We start from the raw sequence: 19,825 nt of genomic DNA on the forward strand, positions 1-19,825 counted from the left end.
CGGCAGGAGAGAGAGAGGAGAGGGCGGAGCGCCATATAAGGAGGGGGAGGAGCTGCAACAGGAAGCGTGGGTCACAAGAGTGGAAGTTGCTTTGCTAGCAGGACGCACAGGTACAGCGCGGGCTACACGGCGGCATTGCGGGCGGGACGGGTGGGTTTTTTTGGCTACCGGGGGCTTCGGGAGGACATTGCCTACGATGGGGGACATTGAGGAGCTTTTTGAGCGGCTCCGTGCGGCGGCGGGAGCGCGAGGGACGGACTGGCTGCAGGAGCAGGTGGCGGCCATTACACATGCGGCGGCGGGGGGGCCTGTAGAGGGGGGGGATGCCACACCACGCGCTCGGCGGTCCAGGCCACCGGAGCGCTTCTCTCCTGGCCCCTCCACCAGAGTCCAGCGCCCTACCAGGAGCCCGATAGCGGACCCGCCGGCCCCCCCCGCAAAACGGTCATCTGCGGGGGCTAGGGGGGGGGGTCCGGGCGGAATCCTTTTCATGGGCGGGGCTCGGGGAGTGGGGGATTGGAGCCTGCGGTCACCCCCTCCCCACCGGCGCGGTCAGATAACGGAGGGAGCACGGTTCCCCTTGCGGCCGCGGTGCTGCCGCCGCACGGGGAGACACGGCGGAGGAGTTCCAGAGACACACCTGCGCGTCCGCTACCAGACGCGGCGGGCAGGTCGGAGAGGAGTGGAAGCGGAGCCATGAGGGTGGACGGGAACAGGCCTACGGGGCCCGCACGGGTGCGCAGTGCGGGTGCCTTGCTCGGCAGGAAGGTTGGTCGGGCCTATTGCAACGACGGAGCGTCTACCAGCAACGCTGCTACACCCCCGGGCTGCCCAGCGGCCAGAGGGTCTGCGACGCCTATGCCATCCGCGGCAGATGTGCGTTCCGAGGGGGAGCTGTCGGGTTCCGAAGAGGAGGTCCTTGGTCGAGTGGAGGCGGCTGGAGGTTCCGGAGGGTCGGCTGACGGGAGGGGACCCACGCAGCCAGGTAAGGGGCTTCACTTTCATGCTAATGTTTTGCCTGATGATGTGGGGTGTTTGTCAGGGGGAGTGGTTGGGAGCGGGGCGTGGGGCCGCGCGGGGGTGGTGCCGCGGGAGGCGGGCGGGTTGCCTGCCTCCGGCGGGACCCAGGAATCGTTGCAGGCGTTGTTGGGGGGTTTAAAGGATCTGCTGCAGAGGTTTGCTGACGGGGCTTCTGGGGGCCACCCGCAGGTGGCGCCTTGGGTGGGTGGTCTGGGGTCTGGGTCCAGTTCGGGTTCACTTCTGGGGGGTGGGGTGCCCCAGGGAGGGGGTGCCTTACTAGGGCCAGGGGATGGGGCATTCGGGTCGCTGGATTTGGGCTCGCCCTCAGGGTTGCAGGCGCCGGTGGCCGGGACTGTGGAGGTAAGTTCGCGACAGGAAACGCCGGTGGCGGGAGCATCCTCGGTAAGTACGGGGGATGAGGTGGCAGCGAAAGAGGCCGCGGCTCGGGTTGATTTGGTTCGGCTTGCCGACGCGGCTAAGTGTGAGGTTTATGTCTGTTATGAAGGGCCGTTGGGGGCGCATCTCAAGCAGGAGGTAAGGGACAAGATCAAGAAGGGTGAGTATGTGGAGATCTTTTCGTTGCTTCCCCTGGAGAAGTTCAATTTGGACAGGGTCAAGCCTGATAGCTCTAAGGACGATGAGGAGAAGAGGCGGTATCGGCTGATACCGCGGACCTTCCCTAATTGGCTGCAGGCGTTTGCCATTTTGGCCAGCGTGATTGGCGAGACGGCGCCGGAGCACTGCTCGGCTCTGTTTTGTTACATGGACGCTATCGGGGAAGCGCATAGGGTGTATGGGGGTACGGCTTGGCTGCGGTACGACGAGCAGTTTAGGCAGCGGCGGGCGGTGCGGCCTGATATTCGGTGGGACCACAAGGATATCAGCCTTTGGATGCGGTTGATGGCGTCGGCGCGGACGCCTTCGCAGTTTTTTCAGGGGGGGGCCGGGGGTACCCCCACCTCTGGACTTCCGGCCGGAAAAAAGATGGGCGTGTGCTGGCAATTTAACGAAGGGGCCTGCAAGTTCGGGGGGTCCTGTCGATTTAAACATGAGTGTTCCGGTTGCGGAGGCACTCACTCCCTCTCCCGTTGTTTTAAGAGGGGCAAGCGTACTGGGGACCCTGCGTTCAAGGGGAGCAACCCCGGTGAGGGCGGAAAGGATGCGTCCTTTTCTAAATAGGTATCCGGACAAGGGGGCTGCGCGGGTGCTGGGGGAGGGGTTTGCGGTGGGTTTTCGGATTCCGTGTTCGCTGGAAGTGGCTCCCCCGGTGGCTAGGAACTTGAGGTCCGCCTTGCGGCATCCGGGGGTGGTCAGCGACAAATTGGCTAAGGAGGTTTCCTTGGGAAGGATGTGTGGACCGTTCGTGGAGCAGCTGTTGCCGGTCTTGGTGGTGTCGCCGTTGGGGGTGGTGCCTAAGAAGGAACCCAACAAGTTCCGGCTTATCCATCATCTGTCCTTCCCAAAAGGGGGGTCGGTGAACGATGCCATCGATCCCGAGGCCTGCACGGTTTCTTACACGTCGTTCGACGCGGCGGTAGGCTGGGTGCGGCGGTACGGTAAGGGGGCCCTTATGGCGAAGTCTGACATTGAGGCGGCGTTTCGGCTGTTGCCCGTGCACCCGGAGAGCTTTTGGCTCTTGGGGTGTTATTGGCAGGAACGGTTTTACGTGGACAAGTGCTTGCCCATGGGCTGTTCCGTGTCCTGTGCCTTGTTTGAACTGTTTAGTTCATTCTTGGAATGGGTGGTACGCGATGTGTCGGGCTGGGCGTCGGTGATTCATTACCTCGATGACTTTCTTGTCGTGGGCCCCCCGTCCTCCAATGTGTGTGCGATCCTTTTGGCCACGTTGCAACACATTGCGGATCGCTTTGGGGTGCCGTTGGCGGCCGATAAAACGGAGGGGCCGGCCACGGTCTTGAGTTTTTTGGGCATTGAAATAGACACGGAGGTTATGGAGTGCCGCTTGCCGGAAGACAAAGTCGAGGGACTGAAGCAGGAGCTGCGGGAGTTGGTCGGCGTGCGGAAAGTGCAACTGCGGAAATTGCAGTCGGTCCTGGGTAAGTTAAATTTTGCTTGCCGGATCATTCCGATGGGGCGGATATTTTGCCGCCGGCTGTCGGGGGCTACGGCGGGTGTTCTGGTTCCAACCCACTTCATTCGGTTGACAAGGGATCTTAGGGAGGACTTGCGGATTTGGCAGACTTTTTTGGAAGACTTCAATGGACGGTCGGTGTGGATGAAAGGGCCGGTGAGTAATTTTGACGTGGAGTTGGTGACGGATGCGGCGGGGTCCGCGGGCTATGGGGCCTTTTTTCGGGGACAGTGGAGCGCGGAGGCTTGGCCCAGGTCGTGGGTGGAGGCGGGGTATGCGAAGAACCTGGTGCTGCTGGAATTGTTTCCGGTGGTGCTGGCGATGGAGCTTTGGGGGGGGTCGTGCAGGGATCTGAAGATCAGGTTGCACTGTGACAACATGGGAGTGGTGCAGGTGATCAATCGGATGTCGGCTTCCTCGCAGCCGGTGATCCGGCTGCTGCGCCACCTGGTGCTGCGGTGTTTGCAGGCGAACATATTTTTGTATGCCGTTCATGTGCCGGGGGTGGACAATAACGTGGCTGATGCCTTATCTCGATTCCAGTGGGAGAGGTTTCGGGCGTTGGCTCCGGAGGCGGCGAGAGATGGGATCCCCTGCCCGGGGTGGCTCTGGGAGGTTGCGTTGGACTCGCCACGGACTGGATCAGGAGGTCGGTGAGCAAGGCGACATGGGCGGCGTACAGTAAAGTATGGAAGGAATGGCTGGATTTTACACGGCTAGCGGACGCTGAGCTGGGTGGGAGTGGTGAGCAGGGGCTTTTGGTGTTGTGCTTTGTGGCTAGGGTGATGGAACGCGCGGGGTCGGTGTCCTTGATTGAGCGCAAGCTTGCGGCACTGGCGTTTTGGTTTAAATTGCGTGGGGAAGTTGATCACACAAAAGGTTTTTGGGTCAAGCAGGCGGTTAAGGGGTACAAGAAGGGCAATCCGCGGAGGGATATGCGGAGGCCGGTGACCTTCCAGGTTCTGCAGGTTGTCTGCGGGCGATTGGGGGAACAGTGCACTTCGGGTTACGAGGTGCGGTTGTTCCGAGCGGCTTTTTCGTTGGCCTTCTTTGGGGCTTTTCGGGTTGGGGATTTGGTCAGTCCTGCAAAGACTGTTGGGGGGGGTTTGTTGGGTCAGGATGTGACCTTGGGGGCTGATAGGGTGCGTTTGCGGCTGCGTAGGTCCAAGACAGATCAGACTGGGACTGGGGTGGATGTATGGTTGTTCGCGCTGCCGGGGTCGGGGTTATGCCCAGTGAGGGTGGTTTCGGAGTTCCTGGGGGTTCGGCCGCAAGGGGCGGGCCCGTTGCTGGTACATCAAGACGGCACCTTTTTATCCCGTTTTCAGTTTGTGGCGGTGTTTCGGAGGTGTCTGCGGGCGGGGGGTTTGGATTGCACTCAGTTCGCCTCCCACTCCTTCCGCATCGGGGCAGCCACTGAGGCGGCCAGGTGCGGGTTGGACGAGGCGGTGGTCAAGAGGATTGGGCGCTGGGAATCACGGCGTTTTAGGTCGTACGTGCGACCACATCTGACGTAAGAGGTGTTCGGGGTTTGGGTTCATGTTTTTGCAGCAGGCGGGGGGGGGGGGTGGATGTTTTGGTGGGGTCGTGGTTGGGATTGGTATAGTTGCTTTAGGATTTTTGTTTTTCCTTTCAGATGGAGGTCGCGAACGCCTCGTCTGGATATTGGGGCACTCCTATGTTTTTTGGGGTGCCAGGAGAGCAGATGTCAGGCCGGAGGGAAGGCAGCTGGGGATTTCCCGGGGGGAGGCGAGTGTACGTTGGTTGGGGATTCCTGGGCTTAAATGGAACAGGGTGGTGCCGGAATTTCTTCGGTACGCCAGGCTTGATAGGCCCCCGGATGTGTTGGTGCTGCATGTGGGGGGTAACGATTTGGGGGCCCGGTCTACCAGGGACATTGTTTCGGATGTAAAACGGGATTTTCTCATGCTTCGGAGAGATTTTCCGAGCATGGTGGTGATCTGGTCGGACATCGTTGCACGGACCGCGTGGCGTATGGCTCGCTCTGTGGTTCGAATTAATAAGGCTAGAATTAAGGTTAATAAGGCCCTGGGGAGGTTTGTGTCCCGGAATGGGGGGTTGGTGATACGGCACACGGAGTTGGAGGTAAATGTGGGCATGTACCTCAGGGGGGATGGTGTGCATCTCACGGCGGTGGGTACTGACCTGTGGACTCTGGGGGTGCAGGAGGGGATTGAGCGGGCTCTTCGGGTGTGGAGGGGCCCTTAAGGCTAAGGGGTCATCCTTGCGGGCTGTGGCGGTGTCTTTGGTCTTTGACGGGGTAAAACAAATTAGGTGATGGAACGGTGTGGGGGGCTCATAGGTCGTATGTGCCCCTTTTGGTGTATCCCAGCGGAAGGGTAGGCTGGGATACGGGTTTGGTTACACTGCGGGAAGGTGGGGTTGTCTCCGGGCTGTTAAACGACCGGAGGCCTTGTATGGTACAAATTTGGTCCCGCAGTGGGTTTTTGGTTTTGGAAAATAGTAACGTTAAATGGAACCGAGGTACCGTCAAAGACCAAACGACTGGGAGTTGTAATTGCTGTTGCAATATGTATATAAGTATGTTTCTATTATAACATTAAAGTTATTTATTTTATTTTGGTTAAAGTTCTGGTTAAATAAAAGGCTGCTATGGCCAATTTATACTCCAAACTCCGGTGTGGTCTATTTATTGGGAATGGGAAAAGGTAAAATGGTATTGATACAGGTATGGGTAGGAGAAACTTACGGAAGGGGTAATTACCGAATGCATAGGTCATGTCAGCACAGCCTTGTGCTATGTGTATGTACTGTATATGCTTCCCCTCTCTCTCCTCCCTGAGTGTGTATGAAGAGGCAGAGCTCTGAGCGTGTATGAAAAGGCGGGGCTCTGAGCGTGTATGAAGAGGCGGAGCTCTGAGTGTGTATGAAGAGGCGGAGCTCTGAGCGCGTATGTAGAGGCGGAGCTCCTGAGTGCGTATGAAGAGGTGGAGCTCTGAGTGTGTATGAAAAGACGGAGTTCTGTGTGTGTATGAAGAGGCGGAGCTCTGAGTGTGTATGAAGGGGCGGAGCTCTGAGTGTGTATGAAGGGGCGGAGCTCTGAGTGTGTATGAAGAGGCGGGGCTCTGAGTGTGTATGAAGAGGCGGAGCTCTGAGTGTGTATGAAGAGGCGGAGCTCTGAGCGCGTATGTAGAGGCGGAGCTCCTGAGTGCGTATGAAGAGGTGGAGCTCTGAGTGTGTATGAAAAGACGGAGTTCTGTGTGTGTATGAAGAGGCGGAGCTCTGAGTGTGTATGAAGGGGCGGAGCTCTGAGTGTGTATGAAGAGGCGGGGCTCTGAGTGTGTATGAAGAGGCGGGGCTCTGAGTGTGTATGAAGAGGCGGGGCTCTGAGTGTGTATGAAGAGGCGGGGCTCTGAGTGTGTATGAAGAGGCGGGGCTCTGAGTGTGTATGAAGAGGCGGAGCTCTGAGTGTGTATGAAGAGGCGGAGCTCTTAGTGTGTATGAAGAGGCGGGGCTCTGAGTGTGTATGTCTCCCCCCCCCCCCCCCCCCCGAGCAGTAATATATTTCTATCCCCCTTGGTGGGAGTGGAGTTGACCCATCTATAAGGATATACAGTACAGACACACACAGCACAAGGCTGGGTTCACACTATGAGACGGTTCTCAGGGCTGCAGTTCCTATGAGCTCTACAAGGTGGTGATCTCACTTCTACCCAGACAGGAAGTCTCTATGGAAGACAGACAGGAAGTGATGTCAGGTATAAATAGGAAGTTCCGGGTGAGAGGTGAGTCAGGAAGAAGTAGAGAACAGACGTTGCTGGAAGGGCAGCTGAAGAGGTAATAAGATCTTATTCTCTATTTACACCCAGTAACCCCCCGTCATGTCCGTCCTCTTCCTCCATAGTCACTGTGATGTCTTTTATCTCCAGCAGATGATGATACACACATATATAGTGTGGAAATGTAGAATATCCCCGTATATTACAATGAGGGAATTTATGGTCTGTACCACGAGGGGAGTTATTGATGTCAGTAAATGTCGGTTGCAGACATTGTATGTGGGGGGAATGAAATGATAATAAAGGTCGGGATTAGGGAAGATTTCTGTAAGATTTTATACAGGAATGATCAGCGATCCCTCCAGAGACACTATGATGAGTCTCACAATAGGGGTCTGAAAGGGACGGGATATTGGGGGGATGGGATGGTGAACCCAGAGGGGGGGGGGGGGCAATTTTATCAAAAAAGACGTCCAGACTGGAATCAAAATGGATTTTCCAGTTGAATATTCAATTTTCCAGTTGAATTGTTCCATCTGGACTGAATATTGATATTCAGCTGTTTGCTTTTGATCTGTTTTATGCATCTTTATAGTATTTTGCTATCGTTTTGCCAGTTATTGATGATTATAAATACATATTTGTATGAATTTAGTGATATATCATGATATTGAAGATGTTTAAGTTATTCTGGGGTATAAATGGTTAAGGAATTGGGGGGGGGGGGGGTAGGAGTGCTTTTTTGGACTTCTTCCCCTACCAATCACCCTCCTGGACAAAGATTGGCATTTTCCAATCCAAATTTGTGGGATGTCACCAGGTTAGGAGAGGCGCCCTCTCTGTTTACATCTAAGTGGTATCCAACCAACCATCCCTGGAATATCTGTGGCCGGGACACCCCGTATTCCCCATATACTGCTATAGAGGTGTCTATTGGTTCACAGACACCATGGACTCTGGGACTACAGAGCCCAGCGCACCTATCATCTACAGCCGGGGGGTTTTCTGAGTAAGTGCTGCCAGGTTACCCCAGGAGTTGTCTGACACTTTGTTATCAGAAAATGTCTCTCTTCCGGCATGTTGTCTCCATGAACGGTGCTGCGCAAAGAAGAAGAAGAGGCGTGGATTGATTGTCGGAAGGCGAGGACCGAAAAGAATATTCGTAAAAGCACCACACAGGGATCTTTCGTTTACGAAACTGTTCCGTGATAATTGGCGAGCAGACTGATATCGTAAGAGAAGTGACGTTCCATCCATCGTGGCCATCTTGGTACACTCCACACTCGGCCACATTAATTAAGCATATTGTTATAGAAGGCGGGAAGCGGACATCTTGTTACACCCACCAAAGTCTTCCCTTTCACTCACAGTGACACTTGTTTTTAGCAGTAAACTTAACTGATGTATTGAAATAAACTATTTAAACTTAGAAGTCAGTGACTTCAAGTCTGATCCTGAATTTGAAAAGCATGAGCAATCCTGAACACGTTCGTGAATCTGACAGAAGCACACAACTGTTTTCATACACCATACTAACAATCCGAAAATCTGCAGATGGTTAGTCTGAAGAAATTTTAATTCTGATTTTCACATTGTCTGTACGGGTCTTAAGTAAGAACACAATACACACAGTCTTTGATCTCGGCAAAAATTTTTCGAATCAATTTCAAACTTTCAAATGGTATTCGATTCGAATTTCAGTTCTAAATTATGAATTTCGATTCGCCATTCGTCTATTCGGAATATTCGTAAGTGTTTGTCTGGTGTGAAATTTGGGATAGAAAATATATCCAAATTAACAAATGATGGTAATTCATCTGAAAAAAAATTCAGAACAAAACGAACCACACATGTCTAATAGCAAGGACAGAGTAGGAATGAATGGGGTGTCTCAGCCAATGGGCAGGGATTTTCTTGGATCCCTTGGCCTGCTGGGAGAGCCTATTATTATTTTTATTTTTTTGAGGTCAGGTGATCGGGGTTCTGTGCCACCTAGACAGCGGTCTGGGTGGATGTGGGTTGTGCTGCCCCAGGCTGCTAGATCAGAGCCTGAGGCCTATCTCGGGGACATATGGCTTCTAGGCTGTCTGAGGGCCAATCCAGAAGTAAGAGAGCAGCGCAGGGTTGAGATTGCGGCTTGCAGTCCAACCAGAAGTGACGGTTCTGCTGGCCAGAGAACCTGACATGGTTGGAGGTAGAGGGGAAGCTGTCGCCACTAAGGGACCATTCACCTTGTTACCGGGGCCGTGCGTAGCTGAAGCAAGTCGCAGAGCAGTGTTCTCACCAACCAGGGACGGTGAAGAATCGGGAAACTTCAGCAAGTGTGCCAGGCCAGGGGCCCAGCCAGTGGAGGGGACACTTGCAGAGCAGCCTTGTGTGCCGAGCCAAGGACTGAGCCTGCCAGCAGGGTGACGCTTGAGGAGTATCTGTGAGTTCCAAGCTAGAGACCCAGCAGGGAAGCAGGGGTGATGCTTGAGGAAGATACTACGGTGAAAAGATTGGAAAAGCTCAGGGGAACCAGTGGCAGTGGATCAGTAAGTCTAGTGAGAGAGACTGGGAGCTCAATGTAGTGTAGATCTAAAAGAGGATATTCTAGCGGAAGTGAAGAAGTTTGTTCTAACTTGTGTTAGAAACTGTTATAAGACGTTCGCCATAGGAGACAGCAATCCTACTCGTGCAGATGCTGTGTGTATCTGGATGCCTTTCCCTGCATGGCTGTCTGCCAATTGACATTGCAACTACTAAAGGGTGTCCTGGCCCTAACCCTCTCTCCCATAGGTTTGTTCAAGAGACAATAAATCTCTTTGCATTCCAAAAGTGTCTGGCGCCCACCTGTTCATCTTGCATTACACCCACCATGCCTCTTAACCCACTCTACACAGTAGGATGCCAGCTGTCCCCAACTGTGGAGGTCACCATTAGGCCTAAAGGGACCTGGGGCTTTGCTACATACATACCAAGAATTACGCTCCAAAATAAATTCTTTTGAGGCCGGGGGAAAAAAAAAGTATTACCTGTGGTTTTAGTAGTGTCCACAGAGGAGAGAATTGGTCCAGGCAGCAGGCAGACATTTTCTTAGGGACAACAATAGTAATAATTATTCAAGCATCAGGCAGGAATATTGTCTATAGTCAGCACAAAGATATCGCCAGCACAGCCAAAGCATTTGTCCATAGAAATTGTCCAGGCAGAGACAGCCAGCACAGCCATAATATTGGTCCTGGTACACTGTTACCTGCAGACACTCATTATTGTACCGCTCTCCAGCCCTTCATAACCATCCTGCCTCTTGCTACAGCTAATTATTTCCATGGTCCAGGTAGCAGGCAGAGGTGTGGTCAGTTTATGTGACAGGCAGAGGCATGATGGCAGTAAGTCAGCAGCAGGCTGGGGGCCGCAATCAGGTAAGACCTGTGCACAGGGATAGAGGCTTCACCCAACTCAAATCTCTATAAAGCCTCCGGACTCCAGACCCTAATCTGGAAATTATGAAACCTAGAGAAAACTAAAAAAAATATGTTTTCTCCATCTGGAAAAACATTTCTGGTGCCCCTCACTTATGTGAGACCCCTGTATACTACAGTAGCAGGGCAACAGAGCAGTCCAAGTGGAATCGGAAAGCATTGTCCATAAAACAGGCCATGGTCAGTTCATGTGCAGGCAGTCCAAGCAGTGGGCAGAAGCGTAGTTGATAAAACAGGCCAGGGTTAGTGTACGTGGAAGCAGTCCAAATGGTAGGCAGGGGCATAGTCAAAAAACAGGCCAGGGTCAGTTCACGTGGAAGGCAGTGGCATGGTTATTTGAGGAAGCATGGGAAATGGTCAGCACGGGTGATAAAAATTGGGAAATGGTTAAAAATATGGGCTAATATTTTATGCCACGTACACACGACCAGACTTTGAGGGATTAAGTCCGACAGACTTTTGAAGGAGTTCTGACGGAGTTCTGGCAGAATTCTGACGGACTTTCCGAATGAGCGGACTTGGCCACACACAATCACACCAAACTCCGACGGATTCGAACGTGATGACATACGACTCGACTCGAATAAGGAAGTTCATAGCCAGTAGCTGCACTAGTGTCGGTTTTAGTCCGTCGGAATAGCATACACACGAGCGAATTTATCGGTAGGAACTGGGTGCGGCAGAGTTCTGGCCGAAAAATTTTAAGCATGTTTCATTTCTAAAGTCTGTCAGACTTTTGCGAATCAAAAGTCCGTTGCAGCCCACACACGATCGAATAGTCTGCCAGAATCATTCCGTCAGACTTTGGATGTTGAAAAGTCCGGTCGTGTGTACGGGGCTTTAGGGATGTGTGATACAGTTGAAAGCATTAATCGATGCAAAGGTCGGGTTCGGAGGGACACTGGGGACAATGGTAGCTGGTATCTCTTCGAAATCCTCTTTTGCTGCACACTCGAGTGTTTTTTTTTTTTTTCCATCTTCGGCCTGCTTTAGATGGTTGAATGTTGTCCGGGAAGTTGCGCTCATGAAGTCGGCTAACAGCACCAGAGCATAGGTTTTCTGGGGGTGGGTCTTTGTTGGTAGATGAGGAATGTGACAACGTCTTCGATTTTAATTTTAGGAAGTGGGTGGGGATTTCATGGATTTGGTGTAAATTATGTATGCATTATAAATGGCCAAAATTAATTATATTTCTACTTTCTTGTACCAGAAACGGGACCTCCTTATTGACAAATAGGGCTGAAGCATTTGGTCGTTAAAATACAGCCCCCCCCCCCCCCCCCCCCCCGCCCATGTAGAGATTATAGTATTGGCACATGTTGACTTTTCAATGGGACCTTGTCTTCTTTGAAACTCAACTGTAGTATCTTCATGGATGGTGGACATCATGTACACATTCCTGTTATCCTTCCACCTCAAGGCCAGCACTTCATTGCATCTCAAAGATGCTCTTCCCCCTTCGCAGTTTTTTTAATTACTATGGATTGTGGGAAGCCCTTCCTATTCTTTCTGGAGGTTCCACAGGCCAAGGTTTCTGCAAGGTAGAGGTGTTTGAAAATGGGAAGGCTAGGTCCCATACAATTTTACCAGTTGTGCTCATGTAGGCCGGGCACTCAGGGGGCTGGCGCTGGGAATCTCTTACTTCGCATATGCGGAATGCATACAGATATCCCATGACTCTCTCACAAAGCTTATACAATTTGACTCTGTATCTGGCCCTTTTGCTAGGAATTGTATTGTTCTATTCCTAGATGGCCTGAAAAGGGTACCAGGGACTCATCGACATATGTTGATCGGGGACATAGAGTTCTGCAAATCGTTGTTATATAGAATTCATCCACTCATAAATTTATTTTAACTGGGTGTTGTCGCTGAAATGAAAGTGCATAATCATCTCATATCGGGACCTGGACATTACAGAAGAATAAATGGGCATGTGGTGGATGGGGTTAGTGGACCAATAGGCATGTCCTTAATTTTTTTTGTAAGCCCCATGTTTATGGTGAGGCCCATAAACAATTTGAACTCCTCCAGGGTCAAATCTCTCTACTCAAACGGATGGGCGTATGATGATTAGGGGTTGTTGGCAATATGCTGCTGGGCATATAAATTGGTCTGGTCCATGATGAATTACAGCAAAGTGTCAGGCAAAAACAAAACTATTTCTGTGAAATTTTGGGTATTGGCCTGCACACCTGGCTGTGCATTGAAAGGGGAAATACTTGCTGATCCCGAGTCAGAAGGCAGCCATGTTGGGTTGGAAAGACCATATGGGAGAAATGTAGTGGCCCTGGCTCTTGGGGGATGTGGCTGGTACTTGGGCATGATGCGGCAGTGCTGGTACTGGGCCTGGGCATTTCTTTGGGTCTTTCGCTGGCAGAAGCGATGGTCCTGGGCCTGGGCCCTGCTTGTGGTCTTCCTCTGGCGGAAGCACTGGTACCTGGCCTTTGTTCTTGGGGGTCTATTGCTGGCGGCAGTGCTGGTACTGGGCCTGGGAATTTGTTGTGGTCTTTCGCTGGTGCCAGCGCTTGTACTGGACCTGGAAATTTGATCCTGGGGTCTATTGCTGCCTGGTTTCCAGAGTGATGTGCCCTTTTAGGAGGGATCTATTCTTCCTGTTATTCATTTGCCGATCCACTACAATTGATCGAAATGCTGAATTTGATTCAGAATCGGAATTGGCATTTGAAGCTGATGAGAACTCCTCGCTGCTCTCGTCAGTCATGGAGAGGATCTGGAATGCCTCCTCGCTGGTAAAACTTTTTTGGACATTTTTCTAATGGGCTGCGTGACAGTCACTGATGGGCTGTGTGACGGGTGACAGGTGATGGTCACTGATGGGTGACAGATGACAGGTGATGGTCACTGGGTGACAGGTGACGGTCACTGATGAAAAAGAAGCCAGCAATGAAATGTCATTTTCTAGCAATTTAAACATATTCAGACAATGTCATGATCTATGCCCCACCCATTTGCCTACGTGGCCATGTAAGGGAATGGGCGGGGTGAAGTCAGTGGTTGCTAAGGACTGAGCTGTTGCAGGGAGCTGTTGCTTCCCTAGAAACCAATGACAGCCAGAAACCGTCCCATTCGCCTGCACTAAATGCCGTAAACTTTGGACGTTCAGAGGAATGTGGGAGGAGCCAGTGTTCATCCAATCTTCTGTTCAGACACGGAGCTCCTCCCTAATGCAGATTATTGTCAGTGTGTGGAAGTGATTGTGTCTGGCAGACAGGGATATATATATATATATATATATATATATATATATATGTGTGTGTGTGTATATATATATATATATATATATATATATATATGTATATATATATATATATGTATATATGTGCGGGGGTGGAAGGGCAGTGGAAGAAGTCATCACACCAGGATTACCTGACGAGTTGGACAGCTCAGCCCCAGCAGAAGACTCCTCTCAGCCCTCATCCTGCTGACAGAGGTAAGAAAGCTGCACAATCTCCAGCCCTCTCACCCACCAGCTCCTCTGCTTAAGAAGCCGCACTGGGACACTACAGCCACTGGAGGCCCTGAACTACCACACCCTGACAACTTAGCTGCACTGCCTGCTCTACCCTCAGGTACATGACAGTCAGCCTCTGAGCATACACTCAAGCTTATGCTGCTATCATTACAACATGACATCCGTAACTAATCAAGATCATAGATCTCCATACTCCACTCTAGAATTGATCAAATAGAAGACTGCACAGAAGATATTGAAAAAACAACTCACTGAGCACACTGCGGCCAATAACGAAATTGGCAGATGAAATGATGAAATTCAATATCTACAAGCCAAAGTTGCAGATTTAGAAGATTGTTCGAGGAGGAATAACATTAAATGTAGAGAGTTACCAGTGAGTCGGTTAAAGCGGAGGTCCACCCTAAAATGGACCTCCGCTCATCGGAATCCCCCCCCCCTCCGGCGCCACAATCGGCACCTTTCAGGGGGGAGGGGGGTGCAGTTACCTGAATAATCCAGGTAACTGCACCCACTTCCGGGCTAGCTCTCTGCGGAACGGGGCGTACGTTACGCCCCCGTTCCGCAAGCGCCCGCCCCCTTCAGCAAGTGCCCCGCTGCCTGCTGGGAAACACACAGCTCCCAGAGGCAGCGGGGACCGTCCGGATTGCGCCGCGCGGCTAGCGCATGCGCAGTAGGGAACCGGGAAATGAAGCCGAAAGGCTCCATTTCCTGATTCCCATACCCAAGATGGCGGCGGGACCCGGCAGCCGAGCGAGCGATCGGCTTCGGGTGCCGACATCGCAGGTGCGCTGGACAGGTAAGTGTCACTATTTAAAAGTCAGCAGCTGCAGTATTTGTAGCTGCTGGCTTTTAAAAAAAAAAAAAAAAAAACGCGGAGTCCCGGTGGACTCCCGCTTTAAACTCCCAGAATTGATCCCCTTCATACAACAACTATTCCTCTCACTTATACCTCAACTGCGACACAATGACATGATCATCGACTTATCAAACCCAACCACCTCCCTGCATCTGTGCCCAGAGATGTTCTAGCACACATCCGTTTTTTCCAAGTGAAAGAAAAGATCATGGCGGCTGCCAGATCCACCTCTCCGCTTCCTGATCCTTATTCCTCTGTCTTATGCCTCTGTCCTATATGCTGACATCTTGGCTGCCACTGCTCGGAAAAGAAGAGGGCTCTCGCAGACCACCGCAACCCTCAGGAAAAACAACATCCCATACAAGTGGGGCTTTCCTACCAAGTTGGTAGTCACACACCAGAATCGGAGTACCACCATTTTCACTCCCAAAGATGGTATCAAGCACATGATCAACTGGGGCCTAATCACCACTCCACTGCCAGAACCACTGCCATCATCTACCTCAGGTCCCAGGCTCTATACTCCTGCTTCCACCCTCAGATAAAGACTACCTATTTCTACTCTACTTCAGCAAGTGCCCCTTAAAAAATGTTTTGTCACATTGAACCTGCACCTCATCTCTGTCCTTGATGAGCGTACCACTATGTACACTCTGTATTCTTTTCCCCTAGAGAAATAAAAGTGCCAAGCACTTGAAAGACACGTTGCTGCGTCTTTTTTTTTCCTCCTTCCTTTTTTTTTTTTTTTTTTTGTTTTATTTTTTATTGTACCTCGCTATCTTCATAACTTACCACTGTTTCTTACAGGTTATATATATATATACTGCATTATAGGTATATTTGATTGCTGCTAGAGTATTAACTAAGTTTACTACTGTAACTCTTTCTTACAGGTCTACCCCCTCATAACCTCCCCCTGACATACCCACTAACAGGGTGCAACCCACAGCTTCCCCCTACCCCCACTGGCTATCCACCTTCCAATATGTCAATCACCTTCACATCCATTAACGCAAAGAGCCTAAACTCCCCTTACAAAAGAAGTTTATTGTGGAAAGAAGCTTTAACAGACTCCTCTGACACATGCGTACAGGGAACCCACTTTACATCCAACAAACCCCCTTCCTGTTCCCACAAACAATACCCTCACTCCTACTTTGCCAACGCCACCAAGAAAAAGACAGGTGTTATGCTTGCTATACGTTCCACAGTCTCATTCCAACCGATCCACACAGACCTAGACCCAGATGGCAGATTCATAATCTTGAATGCCACTATCAATAACCAAACCATCACCAAAAACAATACCATCTGGAGGCTTAACACCTCTATTATTACATGCCAGATCTACCAAAAACAGATTCTATCCAAATTGCAACAATATTTCGCCAGGAATGAAGGATCGGTGGATAACCCCACCGTACTATGGAATGCCCACAAAGCCTACATCAGATGCCTCCTAATCAAACTAGGCGCCAACGAGAAGAAACAACATAACTCCACCACAAATAAACTCTAATGCTGCGTACACCCGATTGGAATTCTTGTCGAAAAAAGCTCTGATGGTTTTCCTGATGGAATTCCGCTCAAGCCGCCTTGCATCGACACGGTCAAACCAAATTCCGATCGTTTAGAATGCGGTGACGTACAACACGTACGACGGGACTAGAAAAAGGAAGTTCAATAGCCAGTAGCCAATAGCTTCTGTCTCGTAGTTGAATCTGAGCATGCGTGATTTTTTTTTTTTTTTTTTTTTTTTTTTTTGGCGTGTCGGAATTGCATACACACAATCGGAATTTCCAATAGAAAGTTTTTTCCATCGGGAAAATTGAGAACATGCTATCAATTTTTGGCTGGCGGAAATTCAGACAGCTAAATTCTGATGGAGCATACACATGGTCGCATTTTCTGATGAAAAGCTCTCATCGGTCACTTTCTGGCCTGAATTGCGATTGTGTGTACGCGGCATTAGCGCGAATATGTACTCTCGAACGAGCTAATAAACCCCCAACCCTCCCCTCTGCTTACCTCCTGAAGCGCAAACAGCTAGACAAGCCCTAAGTGATCACCTCCACTCTAACTTCGACTACCATCTCAAATGCCTCCGCCTACAAACCTATTCACATCACAACAAACCTGGGGCATACCTAGCTAAACAACTCAAATGCAAAATAACACAATCTAAAATCCCCTTCCTTACAGACCACCATGGTACAAAACATACCAACCCTAAAGACATTGCGGACCAATTTAGCTCTTATTACGCCAAATTATATAATCTCGCCAACACTGGCTCGGCCTTACCACTCTCCTCTTCTGATATAGATGACTTCCTTGCCAGCATTCACCTTCCCACACTCTCACAAGAACAAATTCTCCAACTTTCCTCCTCATTGGAAATTGCAGCAGCCATCAACGCCCTACCACTGCATAAAGCCCCGGGCCCTGACAGGTTTAATAACTAATATTACAAAACGTTCTCTGAACTCCTTACCCCCTACTTATGCCACTCCTTCAATTCTATCGCAAACACAGGCTTCATTCCACCAGAATCCCTCCAAGCTACCATTGTCACTATCCCAAAACCGGGTAAACCGACTGACCAATTCTGCCAGCTACAGACCCATTTCCCTACTAAACACTGACTAAGCTATTTGCCAAACTCCTGGCCACACGACTATCTGATATCATACCACAACTAATTCATATCGATCAGGTGAGTTTTGTGGCTGGCAGGCAAGCCTCAGACAGCACTCGCAGGTTCATCTACCTGATACAATGGGTGGAAAACCATCAGACGCCTTCTCTGCTCATCTCCCTTGATGCAGAGAAGGTGTTTGACAGAGTAGATTGGTCCTACCTAACTGCTGTCCTCCGAATTTGGCTTTACTGGGACCGTCCTGCAGGCAATAATCGCCCTCTACTCCTCCCCCAGTGCCAGAGTACTGACTTCCGGGCTACTGTCAGATCCTTTACATATCTCCAACGGGACATGTCAGGGGTGCCCACTCTCACCCCTGATATTCGCCCTTGTCATGGAACCCCTAGCCCAATCAATTAGAGATAACCCGCTTATCTCAGGAATAGCAATAGCATGAACCATGCGTAAAATTGGATTATACGACCATACTGACCCTGTCGCCTCACTTCCCGCACTACACAACACCCTGGAATTATTCAGCAAAATTTCTCTATAAACTCAATTTTTCCAAATCCAGCATACTAGGCATTGGACTGGACCAACAAGTCAAACATGCTGTTACCAACTGCACCTGCTTCTCGTGGACACCTAACTCCACCCTTACATACCTGGGCATCCAACTGACCACACCCTCATCACACCTACATTCACTCAACCTTAGTAATCTCACAGCCAAACTACAAAAAAAAAGTACAAGACCTCAACTGCCTCCTGGGCAGGCAGAATCACCCTTGCTAAAATGTTCCTACTACCCCATATCCTATATTCCGAACCCTTCCCATACCCTTCCTCAAACCACAAATCATGCAATTGCAAAACATAATTAACACATTCATGTGGGAAGGCAAACGTTTGTGACTTAAAAACAACACCACTCTCTGCAAACCGGTTGCTGCTGGTGGGATGGGAGCGCCGAACCTAACGGCCTACTATAAAGCAATTATACTTGACCAGGCCAAAACCTGGTGGAACACTGCTCAACGAACCACATGGATACAAATGGAACAAGCGGCACTCACCTTCCAACCCAAACTGATCCTGTGCGCCCTCTTACTGCAACACCACGAGACCCACTCATTCCTGGACACAATTAATGCCACCATACAAACCTCGAAAGGTATCCCACTAGGCCTGCTCCAGCATATACCACTGACAGCTCTCCACCTTCTCACCCCTGACATCAATGTCTCTGAATGGACAACCATGGGCATCCCCAATATTGGAATCCTCTCCCAGGGTTCCACTCTCAAATCATTCCACACTCTTCAAACCACCTTTCACATAGATCATAAAGACTTCTTCAAATACCTGAGAACACGATCGATTCTTTCTAAAATACAGTAGTCAAAAAACGTACTTGCATGGCAAATACTTACATTTTTCAATCTCACCTCACCCCACCAAACAGGGTTTTTCATTTTGCTACAAACTCCTCACCGAAACTTTCCCAGCGCTCAAATCCCCCACGATATTAAAATGGGAACACTTACTACAATGCACCTACACTTCCCAACAATGGCACCGCTCGCTCCAAACACCCCTGAAGTTCTCCAAATGCCTACTTCATTGGGAAACAGTCCAAAAAATATGCCATAATTGGTACCTCACACCAATCAAACTTGCCCACATATACCCAACTGCAAGCAATCTATGCTGGAGAAATTGTGGATCCCCGAGTACCCCACTCCACATAGTGGGACTGCCCGATCCTAACCTCACCATGGTCTATGCCAGGGGTCTCCAAACTTTCTAAACAAACAGCCAGTTTACCGTCTTTCAGACTTGAAGGGGGCCAGATGGTAGCCATTGGGAGTAAAAAAATGTCCTTGCATCAGTGGGTGTAAATAATGCTCTATCTTTGGTGTCGGTGAGAGAAATTTTGCCCCATCACTGGTGTCATTGGGAGGAATTGTGCCCCTTCATTGGTGTCATTGGGTTCCATAGTTGGTCTCGCTGGGAGGAATTGTACCCCATCGATGGTGTCACTGGGCCCCATTGTTGGTGTCAGAAGGGGAATTGTGCCACATCATTGGTGTCATTGGCCCCATTGGGAGGAATCGTACCCCACTGTTGGTCTTTGGGAGGAATTATGCTCCTTTGTAGGTGTCAGGGGAATTGTGCCACATCATTGGTGTCATTGGCCCCATTGTGAAAAATTAGGTCCCATCGTTGGTGTCATTCGGCTCCATTGCTGGTGTCCTTAGGAGGAATTGTGCTCCATTGTTGATGTCAGATGGGGAGAATTGTGCCACATCATTTGTGTCATTGCCTCCCCACCCATTGGGAGGAATTGTGCCCCATTGTTAGTGTCATTAAGCCCCATTGCTGGTGTCATTAGGAAGAATTGTGCCCCATCACTGGGGTCATCGGGAGGAATTGTGCACCTTTGTTGGGGTCAAATGGGGGGGGGGGAATTGTGCTCCATTGCTTGT

At 50.5% G+C, this 19,825-nt stretch overlaps 2 protein-coding genes across 2 annotated transcripts in view; one reads left to right on the forward strand and one right to left on the reverse strand.

The window, feature by feature from the left end:
* Positions 1-19,825, reverse strand: part of LOC143986879 (uncharacterized) — a 1,041,669-nt gene that overhangs the window by 573,827 nt on the left and 448,017 nt on the right. The gene's annotated exons all lie outside the window — the stretch shown is intronic.
* LOC143989665 (uncharacterized) overlaps positions 6,860-19,825 on the forward strand; it is a 31,099-nt gene continuing 18,133 nt past the window's right edge. The window contains exon 1 of the mRNA XM_077489925.1: positions 6,860-6,931. The gene's annotated coding sequence lies outside the window, so the exon portion shown is untranslated. The remainder of the gene's footprint in view (positions 6,932-19,825) is intronic.

The sequence above is a fragment of the Lithobates pipiens genome, unplaced genomic scaffold (assembly GCF_037356315.1).
Source record: "Lithobates pipiens isolate NorthernLeopardFrog02 unplaced genomic scaffold, aLitPip1_a1.2 Scaffold_18, whole genome shotgun sequence".
NCBI classification, from domain to species: Eukaryota; Metazoa; Chordata; class Amphibia; order Anura; family Ranidae; genus Lithobates; species Lithobates pipiens.